The 22,622-nt window shown below is 39.8% G+C and overlaps 1 protein-coding gene across 6 annotated transcripts in view; it reads right to left on the reverse strand.

Annotated features, from left to right (window-relative positions):
- Positions 1 to 9,310: 9,310 nt before the first annotated feature.
- PIG-V (phosphatidylinositol glycan anchor biosynthesis class V) overlaps positions 9,311 to 22,622 on the reverse strand; it is a 207,922-nt gene continuing 194,610 nt past the window's right edge. For all 6 annotated transcript variants that reach the window (XR_011177330.1, XR_006883572.2, XR_011177332.1 and 3 more), the window contains 2 exons: positions 11,462 to 12,239; positions 9,311 to 10,975 (listed from right to left, as the gene is read on the reverse strand). The gene's annotated coding sequence lies outside the window, so the exon portion shown is untranslated. The remainder of the gene's footprint in view (positions 10,976 to 11,461; positions 12,240 to 22,622) is intronic.

Raw genomic sequence — 22,622 nt, forward strand, 5'->3', positions numbered from 1 at the left:
CTGTTCAGGAGCCCTAATTCAGTTTTCATTTTTTTCGGCCGTAACTCTAGATACTTTGCTCGCAGCGTATTGTAACTGCGCCCAATCGATTTCTCTCGCAAAATTACGTCGGATTGGTGTCCGAAAGAATTTATTCCATCACTTTTCAAAATCGCGAAAATTTTCGCCGAAAATACAAAGGGGTTAGCCTTAGTTATTTTTGGGCCGAAAAATTTTTGGTCTCAGATCCGATTTGCACGACATTCTCTAGACTAATTAGACTCCCAGGAACTCAGAAAACGCAGCAAAAAGAGCGTGGGATCAACAGGAGAGAAATTGCGAAGAAAAATACACCTGCTGAAAAATGTCGAAAATTCAGGTTTCCGTTTTTTGGCTGTAACTTTCGATGCGTCGATCGCAGCGTATTGGGACTGCGCCCAATCGGTTTCTCTCGCAAAATTACGTCGGAATAGTGCCTGAAAGAATCGATCCCAGCACTTTTCAAAATCGCGAAAATTTTCGCTAAAAATACAAAGGGGTTAACCTTCCTTTTTTTTTTACCGAAAAATTTTTCGTCTCAGAATTGATTCGTATGACTCTTTCCCGACCAAGTGGACCCCAAGGAACTCAGAAAACGCAGCGAAAAGAGCGTGGGATCAACAGGAGAGAAATTGCGAAGAAAAATACACCTGCTGAAAAATGTCGAAAATTCAGGTTTTCGTTTTTTGGCTGTAACTTTCGATGCGTTGATCGCAGCGTATTGGGACTGCGCCCAATCGGTTTCTCTCGCAAAATTACGTCGGAATAGTGCCTGAAAGAATCGATTCCAGCACTTTTCAGAATCGCGAAAATTTTCGACAAAAATACAAAGGGGTTAACCTTCCTTTTTTTTTTACCAAAAAATTTTTCGTCTCATAATTGATTCGTATGACTCTTTCCCGACCAAGTGGACCCCAAGGAACTCAGAAAACGCAGCGAAAAGAGCGTGGGATCAACGGGAGAGAAATTGCGAAGAAAATTACACCTGCTGAAAAATGTCGAAAATTCAGGTTTTCGTTTTTTGGCTGTAACTTTCGATGCGTTGATCGCAGCGTATTGGGACTGCGCCCAATCGGTTTCTCTCGCAAAATTACGTCGGAATGGTGCCTGAAAGAATCGATCCCAGCACTTTTCAAAATCGCAAAAATTTTAGCCAAAAATGCAAAGGGGTTAACCTTCCTTTTTTTTTTACCAAAAAATTTTTCGTCTCAGAATTGATTCGTATGACTCTTTTCCGACCAAGTGGACCCCAAGGAACTCAGAAAACGCAGCGAAAAGAGCGTGGGATCAACAGGAGCGAAATTGCGAAGAAAAATACACCTGCTGAAAAATGTCAAAAATTCAGGTTTTCGTTTTTCGGCTGTAACTTTCGATGCGTTGATCGCAGCGTATCGGGACTGCGCCCAATCGGTTTCTCTCGCAAAATTACGTCGGAATGGTGCCTGAAAGAATCGATTCCAGCACTTTTCAAAATCGCGAAAATTTTCGCCAAAAATACAAAGGGGTTAACCTTCCTTTTTTTTTTACCAGAAAATTTTTCGTCTCAGAATTGATTCGTATGACTCTCTCCCGACCAAGTGGACCCCAAGGAACTCAGAAAACGAAGCGAAAAGAGCGTGGGATCAACAGGAGAGAAATTGCGGAGAAAAATACACCTGCTGAAAAATGTCAAAAATTCAGTTTTCCGTTTTTCGGCTGTAACTTTCGATGCGTTGATCGCAGCGTATTGGGACTGCGCCCAATCGGTTTCTCTCGCAAAATTACGTCGGAATGGTGCCTGAAAGAATCGATCCCAGCACTTTTCAAAATCGCAAAAATTTTAGCCAAAAATGCAAAGGGGTTAACCTTCCTTTTTTTTTTACCAAAAAATTTTTCGTCTCAGAATTGATTCGTATGACTCTTTTCCGACCAAGTGGACCCCAAGGAACTCAGAAAACGCAGCGAAAAGAGCGTGGGATCAACAGGAGCGAAATTGCGAAGAAAAATACACCTGCTGAAAAATGTCGAAAATTCAGGTTTTCGTTTTTCGGCTGTAACTTTCGATGCGTTGATCGCAGCGTATCGGGACTGCGCCCAATCGGTTTCTCTCGCAAAATTACGTTGGAATGGTGCCTGAAAGAATCGATTCCAGCACTTTTCAAAATCGCGAAAATTTTCGCCAAAAATACAAAGGGGTTAACCTTCCTTTTTTTTTTACCAGAAAATTTTTCGTCTCAGAATTGATTCGTATGACTCTCTCCCGACCAAGTGGACCCCAAGGAACTCAGAAAACGAAGCGAAAAGAGCGTGGGATCAACAGGAGAGAAATTGCGGAGAAAAATACACCTGCTGAAAAATGTCGAAAATTCAGTTTTCCGTTTTTTGGCTGTAACTTTCGATGCGTTGATCGCAGCGTATTGGGACTGCGCCCAATCGGTTTCTCTCGCAAAATTACGTCGGAATAGTGCCTGAAAGAATCGATTCCAGCACTTTTCAGAATCGCGAAAATTTTCGACAAAAATACAAAGGGGTTAACCTTCCTTTTTTTTTTACCAAAAAATTTTTCGTCTCATAATTGATTCGTATGACTCTTTCCCGACCAAGTGGACCCCAAGGAACTCAGAAAACGCAGCGAAAAGAGCGTGGGATCAACGGGAGAGAAATTGCGAAGAAAATTACACCTGCTGAAAAATGTCGAAAATTCAGGTTTTCGTTTTTTGGCTGTAACTTTCGATGCGTTGATCGCAGCGTATTGGGACTGCGCCCAATCGGTTTCTCTCGCAAAATTACGTCGGAATAGTGCCTGAAAGAATCGATTCCAGCACTTTTCAGAATCGCGAAAATTTTCGCCGAAAATACAAAGGGGTTAACCTTCCTTTTTTTTTTACCGAAAAATTTTTCGTCTCAGAATTGATTCGTATGACTTTTTCCCGACCAAGTGGACCCCAAGGAACTCAGAAAACGCAGCGAAAAGAGCGTGGGATCAACAGGAGAGAAATTGCGAAGAAAAATACACCTGCTGAAAAATGTCGAAAATTCAGGTTTTCGTTTTTTGGCTGTAACTTTCGATGCGTTGATCGCAGCGTATTGGGACTGCGCCCAATCGGTTTCTCTCGCAAAATTACGTCGGAATAGTGCCTGAAAGAATCGATTCCAGCACTTTTCAGAATCGCGAAAATTTTCGCCAAAAATACAAAGGGGTTAACCTTCCTTTTTTTTTTACCAAAAAATTTTTCGTCTCAGAATTGATTCGTATGACTCTTTCCCGACCAAGTGGACCCCGAAGAACTCAGAAAACGCAGCGAAAAGGGCGTGGGATCAACAGGAGCGAAATTGCGAAGAAAAATACACCTGCTGAAAAATGTCGAAAATTCAGGTTTTCGTTTTTCGGCTGTCACTTTCGATGCGTTGATCGCAGCGTATCGGGACTGCGCCCAATCGGTTTCTCTCGCAAAATTACGTCGGAATAGTGCCTGAAAGAATCGATTCCAGCACTTTTTAGAATCGCGAAAATTTTCGCTAAAAATACAAAGGGGTTAACCTTCCTTTTTTTTTTACCGAAAAATTTTTGGTCTCAGATCCGATTTGCACGACATTCTCTAGACTAATTAGACTCCCAGGAACTCAGAAAACGCAGCAAAAAGAGCGTGGGATCAACAGGAGAGAAATTGCGAAGAAAAATACACCTGCTGAAAAATGTCGAAAATTCAGGTTTCCGTTTTTTGGCTGTAACTTTCGATGCGTCGATCGCAGCGTATTGGGACTGCGCCCAATCGGTTTCTCTCGCAAAATTACGTCGGAATAGTGCCTGAAAGAATCGATCCCAGCACTTTTCAAAATCGCGAAAATTTTCGCTAAAAATACAAAGGGGTTAACCTTCCTTTTTTTTTTACCGAAAAATTTTTCGTCTCAGAATTGATTCGTATGACTCTTTCCCGACCAAGTGGACCCCAAGGAACTCAGAAAACGCAGCGAAAAGAGCGTGGGATCAACAGGAGAGAAATTGCGAAGAAAAATACACCTGCTGAAAAATGTCGAAAATTCAGGTTTTCGTTTTTTGGCTGTAACTTTCGATGCGTTGATCGCAGCGTATTGGGACTGCGCCCAATCGGTTTCTCTCGCAAAATTACGTCGGAATAGTGCCTGAAAGAATCGATTCCAGCACTTTTCAGAATCGCGAAAATTTTCGACAAAAATACAAATGGGTTAACCTTCCTTTTTTTTTTACCAAAAAATTTTTCGTCTCATAATTGATTCGTATGACTCTTTCCCGACCAAGTGGACCCCAAGGAACTCAGAAAACGCAGCGAAAAGAGCGTGGGATCAACAGGAGCGAAATTGCGAAGAAAAATACACCTGCTGAAAAATGTCGAAAATTCAGGTTTTCGTTTTTCGGCTGTAACTTTCGATGCGTTGATCGCAGCGTATCGGGACTGCGCCCAATCGGTTTCTCTCGCAAAATTACGTCGGAATAGTGCCTGAAAGAATCGATTCCAGCACTTTTCAAAATCGCGAAAATTTTCGCCAAAAATACAAAGGGGTTAACCTTCCTTTTTTTTTTACCAGAAAATTTTTCGTCTCAGAATTGATTCGTATGACTCTCTCCCGACCAAGTGGACCCCAAGGAACTCAGAAAACGCAGCGAAAAGAGCGTGGGATCAACAGGAGAGAAATCGCGAAGAAAAATACACCTGCTGAAAAATGTCGAAAATTCAGGTTTTCGTTTTTTGGCTGTAACTTTCGATGCGTTGATCGCAGCGTATTGGGACTGCGCCCAATCGGTTTCTCTCGCAAAATTACGTCGGAATAGTGCCTGAAAGAATGGATCCCAGCACTTTTCAAAATCGCGAAAATTTTCGCTAAAAATACAAAGGGGTTAACCTTCCTTTTTTTTTTACCAGAAAATTTTTCGTCTCAGAATTGATTCGTATGACTCTCTCCCGACCAAGTGGACCCCAAGGAACTCAGAAAACGCAGCGAAAAGAGCGTGGGATCAACAGGAGAGAAATTGCGAAAAAAAATACACCTGCTGAAAGACGTCGAAAATTCAGGTTTTCGTTTTTCGGCTGTAACTTTCGATGCGTTGATCGCAGCGTATCGGGACTGCGCCCAATCGGTTTCTCTCGCAAAATTACGTCGGAATAGTGCCTGAAAGAATCGATTCCAGCACTTTTCAGAATCGCGAAAATTTTCGCCAAAAATACAAAGGGGTTAACCTTCCTTTTTTTTTTACCAAAAAATTTTTCGTCTCAGAATTGATTCGTATGACTCTTTCCCGACCAAGTGGACCCCGAAGAACTCAGAAAACGCAGCGAAAAGGGCGTGGGATCAACAGGAGCGAAATTGCGAAGAAAAATACACCTGCTGAAAAATGTCGAAAATTCAGGTTTTCGTTTTTCGGCTGTAACTTTCGATGCGTTGATCGCAGCGTATCGGGACTGCGCCCAATCGGTTTCTCTCGCAAAATTACGTCGGAATGGTGCCTGAAAGAATCGATTCCAGCACTTTTCAAAATCGCGAAAATTTTCGCCAAAAATACAAAGGGGTTAACCTTCCTTTTTTTTTTACCAGAAAATTTTTCGTCTCAGAATTGATTCGTATGACTCTTTCCCGACCAAGTGGACCCCGAAGAACTCAGAAAACGCAGCGAAAAGGGCGTGGGATCAACAGGAGCGAAATTGCGAAGAAAAATACACCTGCTGAAAAATGTCGAAAATTCAGGTTTTCGTTTTTCGGCTGTAACTTTCGATGCGTTGATCGCAGCGTATCGGGACTGCGCCCAATCGGTTTCTCTCGCAAAATTACGTCGGAATGGTGCCTGAAAGAATCGATTCCAGCACTTTTCAAAATCGCGAAAATTTTCGCCAAAAATACAAAGGGGTTAACCTTCCTTTTTTTTTTACCAGAAAATTTTTCGTCTCAGAATTGATTCGTATGACTCTCTCCCGACCAAGTGGACCCCAAGGAACTCAGAAAACGAAGCGAAAAGAGCGTGGGATCAACAGGAGAGAAATTGCGGAGAAAAATACACCTGCTGAAAAATGTCGAAAATTCAGTTTTCCGTTTTTTGGCTGTAACTTTCGATGCGTTGATCGCAGCGTATTGGGACTGCGCCCAATCGGTTTCTCTCGCAAAATTACGTCGGAATAGTGCCTGAAAGAATCGATTCCAGCACTTTTCAGAATCGCGAAAATTTTCGACAAAAATACAAAGGGGTTAACCTTCCTGTTTTTTTTACCAGAAAATTTTTCGTCTCAGAATTGATTCGTATGACTCTCTCCCGACCAAGTGGACCCCAAGGAACTCAGAAAACGAAGCGAAAAGAGCGTGGGATCAACAGGAGAGAAATTGCGGAGAAAAATACACCTGCTGAAAAATGTCGAAAATTCAGTTTTCCGTTTTTTGGCTGTAACTTTCGATGCGTTGATCGCAGCGTATTGGGACTGCGCCCAATCGGTTTCTCTCGCAAAATTACGTCGGAATAGTGCCTGAAAGAATCGATTCCAGCACTTTTTAGAATCGCGAAAATTTTCGACAAAAATACAAAGGGGTTAACCTTCCTTTTTTTTTAACCAAAAAATTTTTCGTCTCAGAATTGATTCGCATGACTCTTTCCCGATCAATTGGACCCCAAGGAACTCAGAAAACGCAGCGAAAAGAGCGTGGGATCAACAGGAGAGGAATTGCGAAGAAAAATACACCTGCTGAAAAATGTCGAAAATTCAGGTTTCCGTTTTTTGGCTGTAACTTTCGATGCGTCGATCGCAGCGTATTGGGACTGCGCCCAATCGGTTTCTCTCGCAAAATTACGTCGGAATAGTGCCTGAAAGAATCGATCCCAGCACTTTTCAAAATCGCGAAAATTTTCGCTAAAAATACAAAGGGGTTAACCTTCCTTTTTTTTTTACCGAAAAATTTTTCGTCTCAGAATTGATTCGTATGACTCTTTCCCGACCAAGTGGACCCCAAGGAACTCAGAAAACGCAGCGAAAAGAGCGTGGGATCAACAGGAGAGAAATTGCGAAAAAAAATACACCTGCTGAAAGATGTCGAAAATTCAGGTCTTCGTTTTTCGGCTGTAACTTTCGATGCGTTGATCGCAGCGTATCGGGACTGCGCCCAATCGGTTTCTCTCGCAAAATTACGTCGGAATAGTGCCTGAAAGAATCGATTCCAGCACTTTTCAGAATCGCGAAAATTTTCGCCAAAAATACAAAGGGGTTAACCTTCCTTTTTTTTTTACCAAAAAATTTTTCGTCTCAGAATTGATTCGTATGACTCTTTCCCGACCAAGTGGACCCCGAAGAACTCAGAAAACGCAGCGAAAAGGGCGTGGGATCAACAGGAGAGAAATTGCGAAGAAAAATACACCTGCTGAAAAATGTCGAAAATTCAGGTTTTCGTTTTTTGGCTGTAACTTTCGATGCGTTGATCGCAGCGTATTGGGACTGCGCCCAATCGGTTTCTCTCGCAAAATTACGCCGGAATAGTGCCGGAAAGAATTTATTGCAGCACTTTTCGAAATCGCGAAAATTTTCGCCGAAAATACAAAGGGGTTAACCTTCCTTTTTTTTTTACCGAAAAATTTTTCGTCTCAGAATTGATTCGTATGACTCTTTCCCGACCAAGTGGACCCCAAGGAACTCAGAAAACGCAGCGAAAAGAGCGTGGGATCAACAGGAGAGAAATTGCGAAGAAAAATACACCTGCTAAAATGTCGAAAATTCAGGTTTTCGTTTTTTGGCTGTAACTTTCGATGCGTTGATCGCAGCGTATTGGGACTGCGCCCAATCGGTTTCTCTCGCAAAATTACGTCGGAATAGTGCCTGAAAGAATCGATTCCAGCACTTTTCAGAATCGCGAAAATTTTCGACAAAAATACAAATGGGTTAACCTTCCTTTTTTTTTTACCAAAAAATTTTTCGTCTCATAATTGATTCGTATGACTCTTTCCCGACCAAGTGGACCCCAAGGAACTCACAAAACGCAGCGAAAAGAGCGTGGGATCAACGGGAGAGAAATTGCGAAGAAAAATACACCTGCTGAAAAATGTCGAAAATTCAGGTTTTCGTTTTTTGGCTGTAACTTTCGATGCGTTGATCGCAGCGTATTGGGACTGCGCCCAATCGGTTTCTCTCGCAAAATTACGTCGGAATGGTGCCTGAAATAGTCGATTCCAGCACTTTTCAAAATCGCAAAAATTTTAGCCAAAAATGCAAAGGGGTTAACCTTCCTTTTTTTTTACCAAAAAATTTTTCGTCTCAGAATTGATTCGTATGACTCTTTCCCGACCAAGTGGACCCCAAGGAACTCAGAAAACGCAGCGAAAAGAGCGTGGGATCAACAGGAGAGAAATTGCGAAGAAAAATACACCTGCTGAAAAATGTCGAAAATTCAGGTTTTCGTTTTTTGGCTGTAACTTTCGATGCGTTGATCGCAGCGTATGGGGACTGCGCCCAATCGGTTTCTCTCGCAAAATTACGTCGGAATGGTGCCTGAAAGAATCGATCCCAGCACTTTTCAAAATCGCGAAAATTTTCGCCAAAAATACAAAGGGGTTAACCTTCCTTTTTTTTTTACCAAAAAATTTTTCGTCTTAGAATTGATTCGCATGACTCTTTCCCGATCAATTGGACCCCAAGGAACTCAGAAAACGCAGCGAAAAGAGCGTGGGATCAACAGGAGAGAAATTGCGAAGAAAAATACACCTGCTGAAAAATGTCGAAAATTCAGGTTTTCGTTTTTTGGCTGTCACTTTCGATGCGTTAATCGCAGCGTATTGGGACTGCGCTCAATCGGTTTCTCTCGCAAAATTACGTTGGAATAGTACTAGAAAGAATTTATACCAGCATTTTTAAAAATCGCGAAAATTTTTGTCAAAAATGCAAAGGGGTTAGCCCTACTTTTTTCCATTTTTCGACGCAAAAATTTCAGGTCTCAGATTCGATTTCTATGACCCGTTCCTGACTAACTGGACCTCCAGGAACTCAGAAAACGCAGCGAAAAGAGCGTGGGACCAGCAGGAGAGAAATTACTTACCAAATTCTTTGTTTTCCGGCTGTAACTTTTGATGCGTTGAACGCAGCATATTGGGACTGCGCCCAATCGATTGCCCTAGCAAAATCATGTTGATGTAGAGCACCATAGAATGAATTGACTCATTTTCAAATCCAGCGAAAGTTCTGACTATAAAATTCACGGGAGGCTAGCCTTGCTTGTTTTTTCATTTTGGGGACAACATCTTTTCCCACTCGAAGTGATGCGACTGGCACTCCAGACAAATCGAAGAACAGGGTAAAACATACGAAGGAAGTACAGAAAAATTCATTTATTCAATTATTCTAGCCCAAGATACAATCGTATTCCACAATGTCACACGCATATTATACAGTCGAGGTGCATTGCTTTTGTATGCAGGCTGGAACTTAAACCATACTCAAAAACTTACATCACAGAGTTTAATATTGTGTTAGGTTAATGAATATCGCACTCCTTTTATTTTATACAATTATTGGATGCGTCATGTGATGTTTAATGTTTATTCTCCTTCTGCATTACGTTACGTCTATCACTGTAACACTATCTGGCTCTTTGTGCTATGCAGTTACTCTTGAACACTTGTACTAGAAATAAAACTTATTGAACGAACTGAAATTGAAACTTCTTAACAATGAATTTGCGACTCTTTCGTTTTTATCTCTTCAAGCTCCCAAGTACAATATTCATGTTTCTCGGTTGTCCCTTTCGATCTATTGTTTGCAGCCAATCGAGAGTGTACGCGTTTCAATCCATCCCGCAAAATTACGTCGATATAGTGTATCCAAGAATAAATCTTAGCATTAACCTAAATCAACCAAAATCCCCAAAAAAATCTGAACGAGTCATCTTCGCTTGTTCGCGATTTTTGGATGCAAAAACTTTTTGTCTCGTAATCAGTTCGTACGGCCCAATTTTCACAAATCCGATCCTCAAGAATGCAAAAAAGCAATCAAGATCATGCACAATCATTACATCTAACAAGTTTACGCCAGAGTAAGCGTCTAAACTTGTTTCATGCCGGCGTTATTCAAAATTTGTCGAACGAAAATGCACAGCGACAAGTTGTCAGTAACAAATCGTCTACGTAATTCTGCAATTAAAAACAATACCATCATAATTCACCAGCTAATCAGGCAATCGAATTACATATTATCAATCCTCGATGTAAAGTAATAATTGAATAAACTCATTGGCGGTATTACAATCGAACGAAGAAAGTGTTTATCAATATCACAAAAATAACACTATCCAAGTTTTAGTTAAAAAAAAAGGAAAGAAAAAAAAAAATAGAAAACTGAAGTGACCGCAATAAATCTTATTCGATCCAATCAATGAACACTCCGTGCACTGCTGCACGAGATTTAAGTCACATGAAACATGTCATCGCGGTAAACAAAGTCACTTCCCGATTTATCATCCCTGACTCGCCTGTTCACCGATCACTCGGAACCAACAAGTCCAACAAGACATCGACGAACCGACGATCGTTACTGCGGGCGACGTGGAAGCGGTCATTTGCCCACAAGATACACACCACGAGGGTCGTCTTCTTCATCCGGGTCGATTTTGAACACGGAAATTCATCTGCAAAAGGGGAAGTGCAGGGATCAAGCAGCACCTGCTCGCTTTGGCGACGTCCGGACCGACCGGACTGTCTCCGTCCTGGAGGGTCCGCTTCCCCTCGGGACGTCGCGACGCTACGAATGTCCCACACACGTTTACGTCTACGAATTTTATGCCCATAGACGGTATTCCGTCATGGGAAAGCCGACAGACCGCTAAGTGGAAGCGGTCAGGCCCATTTTTCCTCAAATTTGTCACGTAGTCTGGCTGCTCTTGATGCATCGGAGGATCTCACCAGCTTCCTTCAAATTCAGGGATGCGATGAACATATGTGCGGCAGGAAGTTGCGCCGTATTGCTTTCCCAGGAAAATACACCTGCCAATGAAAATCACTGCGTTGTAAAATGAAGATTTTCATGTCTGTAATGGTCACCTGTTTCAATTTCATTATTCTTCCCGAACAAGATTGTTTACCCGAGAAAGATTCGCGATGGTTATTTGTATCATATGTTTATTGGAAGCTCTTGACAAACTGTTCAATAACGAATATGACAGAAAACGTAAACTTTGTAAACAGATTACAAGGGGTCGTAAGATTTTGACAAACTAAAAGCACACAGTTTTTGTTAGTGCATTGAAAAGAGATGTAATGTGAATTTCTGTCGGTATATACGTGAACATTTGTTGTACGACGTTTGAAAAAAGAGTAGAAATTTTGTCATATTTCTGGTTATAATCGAGTGTGTAATTCTAGATAAATTATATAATTCGCGGTGAAAAAAAACCGCCTCGTGCACCCTGCGAGAGAAAAACCGAAATAACTGACGGGCATGTGGAATTGAATAAAAAATTCGTTTTTTACCTGATGACCAAAGTGGTTCCAAGAACTCTCGAACCCTCTTCATATCCTCCAAGTTTCTCGTTCTGTCCGAAGATGTTGCGAAAGAGAGTCTCGAACATGTTATAAGGGAGAGGTGGTCCCAAGCAGAGGGGGGGGGGGGGGATATTAATATAAGATGGGGTCGCATCTGGTTGAGCGGTTGGTAGTTATGACAGTAAAGTTTTAAAGTGGCCCCCGTGTTTATTTTTAGAGCGTAAAGTGGAACTCCTAATTGTTCTCGTTAGCGAGCATCTGCAGCGTCAGCAGCGGCGTTCTGAACTCCTGAACTTAGATGACGATGACGTAACCGTTCTCGATTACGGGGCAGCCCGAGATCCGAGAATCGAGAATTAAGAGTCAAGAATCGGGGCCCTCGGGCCGGCGACGCTGCGCGAACAGATGCTCCGAGTCTCCCGGATTTGCATAAACGGGGATTAGTCGAAAGTTAATGTCCCAGGGAAACGGCAGCCCGCCGGATAGACCCGAGAGAGATTTTCGTGCGGTCTGATGGCCTGAACTTTATTGTTCTTCATTGTTATTCATTATGTGCAACGCGAGCTGCCCCGCTCAAGCTCGATAATTAATTCACGCGTATTAAGGATGAATCGGGCCGGACCGTCTGAATCAAAAGTTTGACGAAGTGGAAAGACCGTTGAAATCAGTTGGAAACGTAGTTTTACAGGGCGATAGTCTTCGTCACCATGAACAGGAAAGAGTCTGTCGGTCTGCCTGACAAACTTCCGTGATGATCTCGAAAACGCTGAAAAACAAAAAATTTACATCTTTTTTTTGGATCATAAATATATAAACTGGGAAAAACATGATCGTTTATTCGGAAAGAGTACATGTTCGTCGGTGAAAAATTGAAAATCGATTCATTTTCGCTAGAACCGAAAGTTTAAATTAAACGGAGCATGGCAATTTTTCACGCCCATCGTGTAATTATAAAATCCTGTAAGTTTTGAAATCTTTTCTTCGAGCCGTTTCAGATGTCATCGCGAGATTTTGTCGGACGGATCGACATTTTACTAAGAACTTGTTTCTCGGATTTTAGAGTTTCGAAAACGCAAAAATTCGTTTAAACTAGAAAAAGTGATTTTCGACTGAAACTAATACTTTTCTTATATTATCGACAAAGGCGATGAAAAATAAAATGTCCAGAAATGCTTTTCGCGCCGATGACGGTTAACCAGAATGAAGGAAAATTCCTACTGAGTGATGAAAATAATTTGCGCAATTTCGAATAACACAAGCTACGATATCCACAATTTGAAACAAAGATTTATAATTAGAACACTAAAAATAATTAGATCCTGGTATTTTGTTTCGATTCTAATGGTTCTTGCCTCGTTTTGTTCACTATGGAGATTTCGAGAAAACGCACGAGAAACTTTTCACAAAAAATGATGTCTTCAGAGTGGATAGGCGCGACAAATATGTTGTTCAACAAATACATTTTCGCGTCGGCGAGTAAAACGAGCCGAAAATCATTAAAACCGAATAACAACACTGGAATTTAAATATCTTCAACGTTCCAATTGTAAAATTTTTTCATAAAATTGTTGATATCTGAGCTTGTAATTCGAATATTCTCGGATTCATTTCTGTGACATAATATAGACGTTGATTCGATCGCATATTCAGTGTCATTCGCGGAATGAAAATTTCTGGAAATTATTTAAACGATTTTTTTCCCTTATCCTAACTTTTGGTTCGGACGATGACACCCAGTTATTCCTAAGAGGGAAAAATTTCACGTTCAGGATTACGGGAGCGATGAAAGAATCTCGATTATGACGCTGCTGCACTGCAGGCAGAGATGCGGGCGAGATAGTATAATAATCCAGTCAATTGCCCCGAACGATTTCATAAAATCATCACTTTATCCTGTTGTTAAAATTCCGGATATCTTAGACAGATCAATATCTGACCACCCCATTCCCAGCCAGGACTCCCACCTATTTAGCATGCTGATCCTATCTCGGTGTCAACCTTTTACGTAATTCTCGTATTTAAATTCGTTTACATGGACACCAGCTGCGTATGCGCATGAGGTTCCATACATGTCCCATCCTGTTCATCCCTTACCTTTTTTTATGTATCCTCTCTCATAACTGATGTCTCGGATCGTTTGAATTTTTCTTTGGTAGCAGAACGAAATTCGTGAAAGTAGTTCATTGCGTTTAATCGGTATTTTACTTTACTTTTAGGAGTGAAATGCTAAAATTCGTTATTTCACTTGACTGTTCGCGAATCGCTCCAAACAACAATTATCATTTTTTTTTTTTCGTTTTTGTCGATTAAATATATTCAGCTTCAAGTAATATAAAATTCAATGCCGTCGATTTATTTGGAGATGAATTACGTATGAAAAAACCCTTCATCGCGAGGTAAATTTTTTTTCAGTTCAACAGGGATATTGTTTCAATTTTTTCTTTTAATATATTCATGCTACAAAATATGTTTCTATTCGTATGTGGTAAATAAAATCTATTTATCGCAATTAAACTGTTTTATATGTTCACATATTTGAATGAATCCTTCTTCACGCAATCAGAACATAAATCAGGAAAAAAAAATTAACGTTACTCATAGTTAATTGACTGCAGAGTCTACGACAATTAACTCCAGTTCAGGTTGTGCGAATGTAATAATGTTTTTATTTGCTGCACGTGAGTCATTCCACGTTAAACCGCACACTTTTGGGGTGAAATTCATATTGATATTAGCAAATTTTATAAAAGCTAGTGAACATGTTGTCTAACCCAATAAAATTATAGTAATTTTTATTTTTTGTTAGTCAATTTTAGTGTTAACATTTTTTAAATCACTTCACTGGGTGGAAAATATCAAAATCAAAAAAGAAATTTACGAAACACGTAAAAGATGATACATTTACAAAAATAACAGGAAATTAAAAAAAAAAAGAGTCAAAGACAATATATAATTACAAACATTCGTCAAATTTAAAAACCTGACAATTGTGACGAAGTGTGCGGTTTAATATGGAGTGACTCATATACGAATACGTTGATTACTCATATTCGTCTGGGAACGTAAGAAAATGATTCGTTTCTTTCTTGTTAATATTTTTCTTTCAATTTTTTCCCCTGTCATCCTATTGCATTATAACGCGCGAATCTGCGCCCATGTTGTTAATAATTGTTAACATGTCCTGGCTCATGAATTAAAAATCAACTGTTTGGTTTCTCCCAACTGGTTAAAATCGCGTCGAAGCAAATAATTGCGTAATATTTTTTATCGCGCAACGGTCACTCAACCGCCGGCTTAAGAATCGTACATTTTTCCGTCTCTCTTATGATGCATGATTTTTTTCCCTTCCCTTGCCTTTTTATCTGCTCCAATGACCGCGGTCGAAAACGTCAACGCGTATTAATGCTCCACGCCCAAAACACAATGACACGTTCTTTGTCGCTACTCCCCGAAGCGGCGCTCCCTTTACCCCCAGGGTCGAAGGGCGCTCTGCTACCAGCATCGAAAGGTGCGCAGCGGTGTTTAACAAGTCGAAAGAAGAAAAAAAAAAAAAAAAAACAAATTATAAGTAAACACAAAATCGACCCGAAGCAATTTCGGAATCCTGTCTCCTGGGATCGGTAAATATGTATTTTTTATATAACGCGAGCATGTTTTACTCGTTTTTCCATGCTTGTTTTCCGTACAGAAAGTACCGGTTTCTATCACGGTTGAGTAAGTCTACGAATGCGCATGCGCCGAGTACAGAGAATACCACTTTTATGTCCTAGGAGTTGAAAGTGGTATTTTCTGTACTACGCGCATGCGCTGTCGCCAACAAATCTGACATTACGCGACTCTAACCTCAATCTCGTGCATCGTGAAGAAACGCGTAACGTACTCTTGTCGTATGAAGAATAATGTGCAACAAGGAAACAACGATCTTTTCGCCACGCGTATTTGCAATATTCCTTTTCGACTTCACCTTCGACTCATATCGCAAAGTTCCGCTCGGCCCGAAAAGACCGAGTTTGCTTCCTTCTTACACAGCATACAGTTCTTGTTTCACTTCCGCCCGAAACCCACCAGCAAACTTCTCACTTTCATTAATTTCAATTATTGTGAAGAAAAATTCAACTGTACTTCTTTAGCTGCGTCATTCACTCGTGACTCTTATCGAGTTCGCATTTTTTTTTTTTTTTAATCGACCTTTCTCCTTTTGTGTTTATTTTTCTTCTCTGCTTCGAGTAAAAAGAAACATCAGACAAGGATGGAAGTGACTATAAAATTTCGCCCACAAAAGTCTACCCTGTAAAAAATATTGGAATTATTTCTTCTTACGCATTGTTGATTCTTCGTTTTTTTCTTTCTTTATTTTCAACGTACTCAATCTGACAAGAATATATTCGTTTTTTTTTTTGTGTCAGAATTCCGGAAACGAAAAAAAGCACGATGTCAAAGTACTTTCTCGACTGATAAAAATTGGATCAGACTAACCGGTTTTGTAATTTTAACACTTGAAAAAATAATTATTCAAGTTTATGCGGATATGAATATAAACAGAGATACCTTATTTGGTATGAAAAATTGGATATGATAAGTTAATTTATTTGACGGGATGAAAATTTTATTGTTCATTTTTCAAACAGGTACTTCTGCCGATTATCATAGAGATTCGCGCATAAATAACTTCTCAAATTTTAGATACCATAAAAACGTTTGCAAAATTTAACTTAATTGATAAATCATGGGTTGCGGGTTGTGAGAAAAAAACATCGATACTATTTCTAAAATCACTTGGCATCTTTTTTTACCAATACACACACACACACACACACACACACACACACACATATCTTTTCCAATTACGAAGAGAGATAAAAAAATAATGAAAAAACGAGGTATCACCACGTGACTTCATCCGTGGTGTATCCGGTTACATTTCGAAATCGAGATCCAGGTAGAACGAGGTCCGTTGTACGTAGCCGCAGCGTAGAGGAACACGAGGGATGTAACGTGCGATCCGAAAAATCAATAGTCATATACGCAACGGAATATTTTAGCATTCCGGAGTGCATAACCGCATGGGAAGGAGGGGTGAGAGTTAGGGCATAGACGGCACACACTTGCATATATAATAATAGCTCGGATAACCTGAGGGGTGTCAAAGCGGCCGATCCGATCCGATCCGATCCGGCTTTACGCGCGCGCAAAATCGTCCATAAAGCCGTGCGGAAACTGCGAGTTTTACCCCTCGGATTTTATACACGTTTAAGCGGGGCCGAAAATGGTCATCGCACGCATTTGCAGTCGTCGGCATACGTACGGTAAACTCGATGCAAAATACGCTACATTTTATTCTTCTCTACTTCGTTTCCAGCTCAATCTCCGACTTTTCTTTTTTCTTCTCTTTTCTCTTCCGTTCGTTTTATTCTATCTTTTTGTCGTGCCTTTTCCCCGAGGTATTCAACCGCGTTTATAACTCGTAACATTATGCCGCGCGTATGTCGATGTCGATCATCGTGAAGGGACCCCCCCCCCCTTTCACTCGAGCCCTAGGCTCTCCCTGCATGCACCCCGAAAATCCCCCTGCAACAAAAATTTCCACTTCTGGATAAACTCATTTCTGCATCTCTTGTATGCGTTGTACAGGAGCTGGCTTATAAGTATTTTCTTCTGCGAATTACATGCGATATAGAAGAAGAAAAAGTCGACCGATTTTTACCAGCAACTGTACCTATACATGGGAAATTTACGACCAAAGTCTGATCCTAAACGTTTCTAATTTTGTTTAAAAAATTTTCTGCAACTTTTCTTTGTTTCAATCAAAACAAACTTCTGACAAGCCGGTTGAATTATTAGAAATCGTTAGTCGAGCGACTTTCTACGTCATTTTTACTCATAGAAAACAACTCATACCACGTGTCAAATATATTATATCGAGATCGAGAACTGAATTTATAGCTGATTCTTTATCTATATAACGTTGACAGTGTTTCTGGAGGAAATAATTAGCGAATTTCCACCGTAGCATGACGACATTTCTCTAAATCTAAATATCTGGAAAATTTTGTACCTATGCATTGAATTTTCCGTCGAATCCACGCATACTTGACAATATTTTTTATTTTTTTTTGTCTTATTTCAGTGAGGTATTCATTTGAAAATGTATCGACGAATCATCACGATATTTTTGTCGTACATTCAATAATGTTTGAAAAAAACTGAGTTACGTGTAAAAATTCATAATCCTATTGGTAAGATGTTCAAAAAGCACTGCGACAAAACGAATAAAAATTTCCCTGTGGTTAAATTGACTGTCAAAAATAAAGCTTCGTACGTGGCCTAAACGGTTGGTAGAAAAATGTAATTTTGAGGAAACCGAACTATGGTGAAAAAAAAAAAATTTTGATTTCCATCAAGTCAATCCGATACGGTATAAAATCGAAGACATCAGCGTCGTAATATCAATACCGCGAAAGTTTAGCTGTCCGTTAAATATTAAATGAAGCGGGTCGATCTATCACTCTTTATGCATGGAAGGCACCGGAAAAGGGACTTTGTGTATCGACGGGGACTGACCAGAGGATGCATAATTCACCATATCTCACTCGCACAGCCTAAGACCCTGAATAATAAGAATAATCGACGCGTCCGTTGAGTTTCAGATATTTCAATAGACTGGCTAGGGTCCGGTTGCCTTTACGGTCAACATGCAGTTCGCCGTCGCGTTTCCCGGACCTTCGATCCCTCGGATTATCCACCGGGTTACATCAGGGTGCGGTGCCCCTGATCTCCGGGAAAACAATTTTCGAATCGCGTAAATCGGATCCAGTTTTTGCTAACTTTAGCGATATCGGATGGAGGTGGAAAAGCGGAATATGGTCAGAGGAGGGGTAAAATTGTAGCAAGATCAAAACATGTAAAGGTCGTGGTATCGATGTTTTTTTTTTATTTTTCTAAGAGGTGAATATTTTATTCATAGAATTGAAAAATGTGAAAAAAGTCGGATTATAGTGAAGCAAAAAAATAGAAAGGTCACGATGTAGAATGCCAAAACGTAGAATCATCCGAATTCGTCTCGATAATTATTGCATAGAATCGTATGTACGGATTATAGATTTTACAGTTGCATATTTTGTCATTTTGTATTTCAAGTTTCTATACTTTCATTTTTCTATACTTGGACTTTCTACATTTTGATAATTGGACGGATTAGATTTTTACGTCTTTGAAAATTCAATATTGTAGTACTTCTAGTTTTTTACCCCCACGCAGTGACAGTGATTAAAAATCCTGAAATGTTACCGATGTAATTTTCAAGTATATGAAAGTCGGTAAGTATGGAAAGGTTAAGATACAGAAAAGTAAAAGTAAAGAATTAAGCCACAATATAGCAGTGTCAAAATTTCTGTATTTTTCTAGGTGTATTTCAACGTTTATTTTAGTGATTTTATTTTTTACATTTATCGGCAATTTTCACCTGAAATTCTATATAATTTTTCTATATCTCCATATTAATTCTGTCACCTATTATGAATTTTTACTTTCTGCGTTGTTACTTTTCCACGTTTTAATCAGTCTACATTTCTGCTGTTCACAATTTGAAATTTTACAAACTAAATTTTGTCCTATTCATAAACTCGTTACTACCAGCGATTTAAAAAAAATATGTAAGAGTTCACAAGAAATTTCCACTCTTGCTTACAGGTGTTTGTATTCTCTTGAATCCCGAAAGTATCCATAGCAAGCAAATTAAGCGATCCAAAAGCAAAACTATCCATAAGGCCATTAATATAGAATTTTAAAAACTGTCTCCGATTTCCAACATAGACACATTAAATACTCAAAGAAGTTTGTCGAAAATTTTTTTTAGCGAGAATTTCAAGTCAACGTGTAGCTGAAGCAATAAAATAAATATGTACGTAAAATTAGGAAGTGTGGAAAAACGTGAAATTTTTGAAATGCGGTATTTCTTAAGTTTAAGCAGAAAGTGTCAAGATAGACAAAAATGCGTTGTATTTTCATCCGTTCCTTGAATCGTTCGTCAAAATGAAACAAGAACGAATAAGATTGTAAAATTTCAGGGTTTAAACTACAGCGTGAATAGATCGCCCTTAATTCTTGTTCGTGGGACTCGAGTTTACGGATAAGACGAGAAGAAGCCTCCGAATAAAAGGATGGATAAAAATAAGGTATCTAATTATGACGAGGAAGATGATCGGTTAGTGAAACGAGCGTATAGATTCACAATAGCGATTATCTTGCGAATGTAGCGTTGAGAGGGGCGCGGCGAGTTGCGGCTATACGTTTCTCGTATAGCCAATATGCAATAAACTTAGACGCTTTGACATATTTAATAGTAACCTGGTAATATAATGTTTTGACATGCATTGAGCTTTTTACGAGGGGATGAGAAGAACAAGAAAAAGAAAAAAGAAAACACAGGAAGAAGAAGAAGAAGAAGAAGAAGAAGAAGAAGCTGAAATCGCGTCGACTCTTCGCTCGGAGACGACCGTGGCTCTCAGCTGAATACATCGGACGATTACGGGGCGAAACGGGTCACCATTTGGAAAAATATTCGAAAAGTAACGCCGTTGGCAACCGCTGCGGAACGTCTTTACGGTTAATTGCATTTCTGCGCCGCGGCGCATCGCGAAAAGACGCGAGCTGCGTCTTTCGTCTATTCGCTTCCACAGATTCCTACGCTTCTACATGCATCGATGGTCCATGGTCAGATTTTTCTGTTTCTTCTTTTTTCTTCGTCTACTCCACATGCGATATCAAGAAAACATTTGCGAGAAAGTTGTGCTTCTTTTATTGATAGCGATGATAATCTTCACGTTACAACATTGACAAACTTTTTACGACTTTCTGTCTGCGGAATTCTAAAGGCGAAATTTGCCTAGCTAAAAAAGTAGAGTAAACCTCACAAACTGATTTTGCGTTGCAATTACCAAATAAGGATCGAGAATAGCGCAAAATGGTTACGCGTACCTCGTTTTTCGTCATTCCAAAAATATTCAAACACTTTTTTTTAACGATACCTGTTTTACCGAACAGATTCGGAACGGCTATAAATCAGTTGAAACGATATATTCTCAGAGCTTTTTCCTCGATTTCTCCTGTTTATCGTCACATGGAGATGATTGAAATACGGATGAAAATGAAAATCAATGAACCCTTCGTGCGGTTTCCTTCATTAATCACAAGCTCACCGAATATTTGTTGCTGCTGCACTGCGGTATCGGCAAAGATGCATACATAATATAGTATTGAAGTAAAAAGCGAAGTAGCTTCCGATTTTTCTCGAAGCTTATATATATATATACAACATTCGCGAATGTCTGAAAGGTACACGTCGATTGATTTATGCTTCGTACACGTAACACGCGAATATTATACCGGCAGTAAATAATTTATCGTGATATTTTTTCCCTGATATGATAATATCAGTCATAAACCCTTTGGTTTCTGCTGCCGAGAAGCGAGTTACTTCCGGGTGTACTACACGACGTTCATCACCGCAACGCGTCAGCTTGCGCAAATAATAAAATTACAATAATTGGCTCCAGGCACCGCGTACTTCGCGAAATTGAAGGAAAACCATCGCTAAGGCTACGCTTCGCTAACTGCCAAAGGATACCTGGACTCGTGATGTGCGATTAATCCATTACTCGGCAGTTTAAATTAATCGATTAAGCGTTTTTTTTGATTAATCGAAGCTGCCTCGTAATGATTCTGCAGGTCAATCGGTATGTCAACCGAAAACGTCGATTAATCGATTGATCGGAATTGAAAAAAAAAAAAAAAACACGACGATAATCATCTTCGTGGTTGACGAAAAATCTATAAATCAGAATCTCCAGACGTTTTCCTGATTTCCCTGAATCGAATTTCAAGTTTTTATCTTGACCGAAACGTCGTATGTTTGAGGATTCGAAAAATTTTGGTATTAGTTACCGTTCAGTCTCGTTTCTTACGTTATAGGAAAGTTTACATATCCGTAACATCAGAGACGTAAAATATTGCTGATCGTAAGTTTTTCTACTTAATAGTTTGTATTATTGCAAAGAAGTAGAACGATAAAAAAAGAAAAGAAAAAGAACATCGACAAAATAACATAACTATAACTACAATTTTAAACATGGAATGGAATTGAGATGACGATGATAAAGAAATCTCCCAACTTTTTTCACATCGTACTTGACGAAAAAAAAAAAAAAATTTCGTCTTTCTTTCAATGCATTTTCTGTAACAGGATTGTCACTCGATGGAAGAGGCAGAAACTGTTAAAAGAAGTGAATAATGGGGGAGTGGGGATTGGTAGATAAAATCGATGTGTCATAAATACAGCTCAGAAACGATATTGGCGTAGAGGAGAATGGAATCGACAAACGAGAGTATCAGCTGGGAAGGATGAAGATAAAGAAAAAGAAGTAGGAAAAAAAAAAAAGAAAACGAAGAGTGAGAGAGAGATAGACGGATGGACAGATTAATCTCCGCGAGTTTTGAAAGGCACTCGACGCACTCGGCGTAATTGTACCGAAAGGGCCACCCGCCTCCACTTCCGCCGCCTTCACCGCCCCCAACCCTTACTAAATGGGGAAAAACACCCCGTTCATTACCAAGTTTTATATACACAACCGCTTAAAATATAACCCGCTGAGAATACTTATTTCCACTATATACCGCGCGACGTTCTCCATTGTATGCCGTTTCGCTCATCCTCCTCGTCAAATGTCTCTTTCTATGTATATATCTCTCTCTCTCATTCCTTCGCAGTTACTCGGTTCGGACTGACAGAAAAACGTAAAGAGGAACATAGACACGCTACGCGAGGAGTGAATTTGGCAATTTTTCACCCTTTTCGCGCTTTTTTACATGCAGGTAAACGGTTGAAGAAAAAATAGTACATTATGTCACAAGGGAATAAAGTCGACTTTTATTCCTATGTTACATATAGGACTTTATTTCCGATCCAACTTTGGCTACGATATTTATTTTAAAATCGGGACTTTTAAATTGGACTGATATTTCCCGCAAATGCGTTTTAGGGAAAAATATGTCATTTTCGTCCCGCTTTTTAGGTTAAAAAAGCTAACTTTATGGTTGAATCGGGAATAAATGGAATTTTATCACCCCTTCAATGGTGATCAGTGTATCAGCT

Source organism: Neodiprion pinetum, chromosome 5, assembly GCF_021155775.2.
Source record: "Neodiprion pinetum isolate iyNeoPine1 chromosome 5, iyNeoPine1.2, whole genome shotgun sequence".
In the NCBI taxonomy this organism is placed as follows: Eukaryota; Metazoa; Arthropoda; class Insecta; order Hymenoptera; family Diprionidae; genus Neodiprion; species Neodiprion pinetum.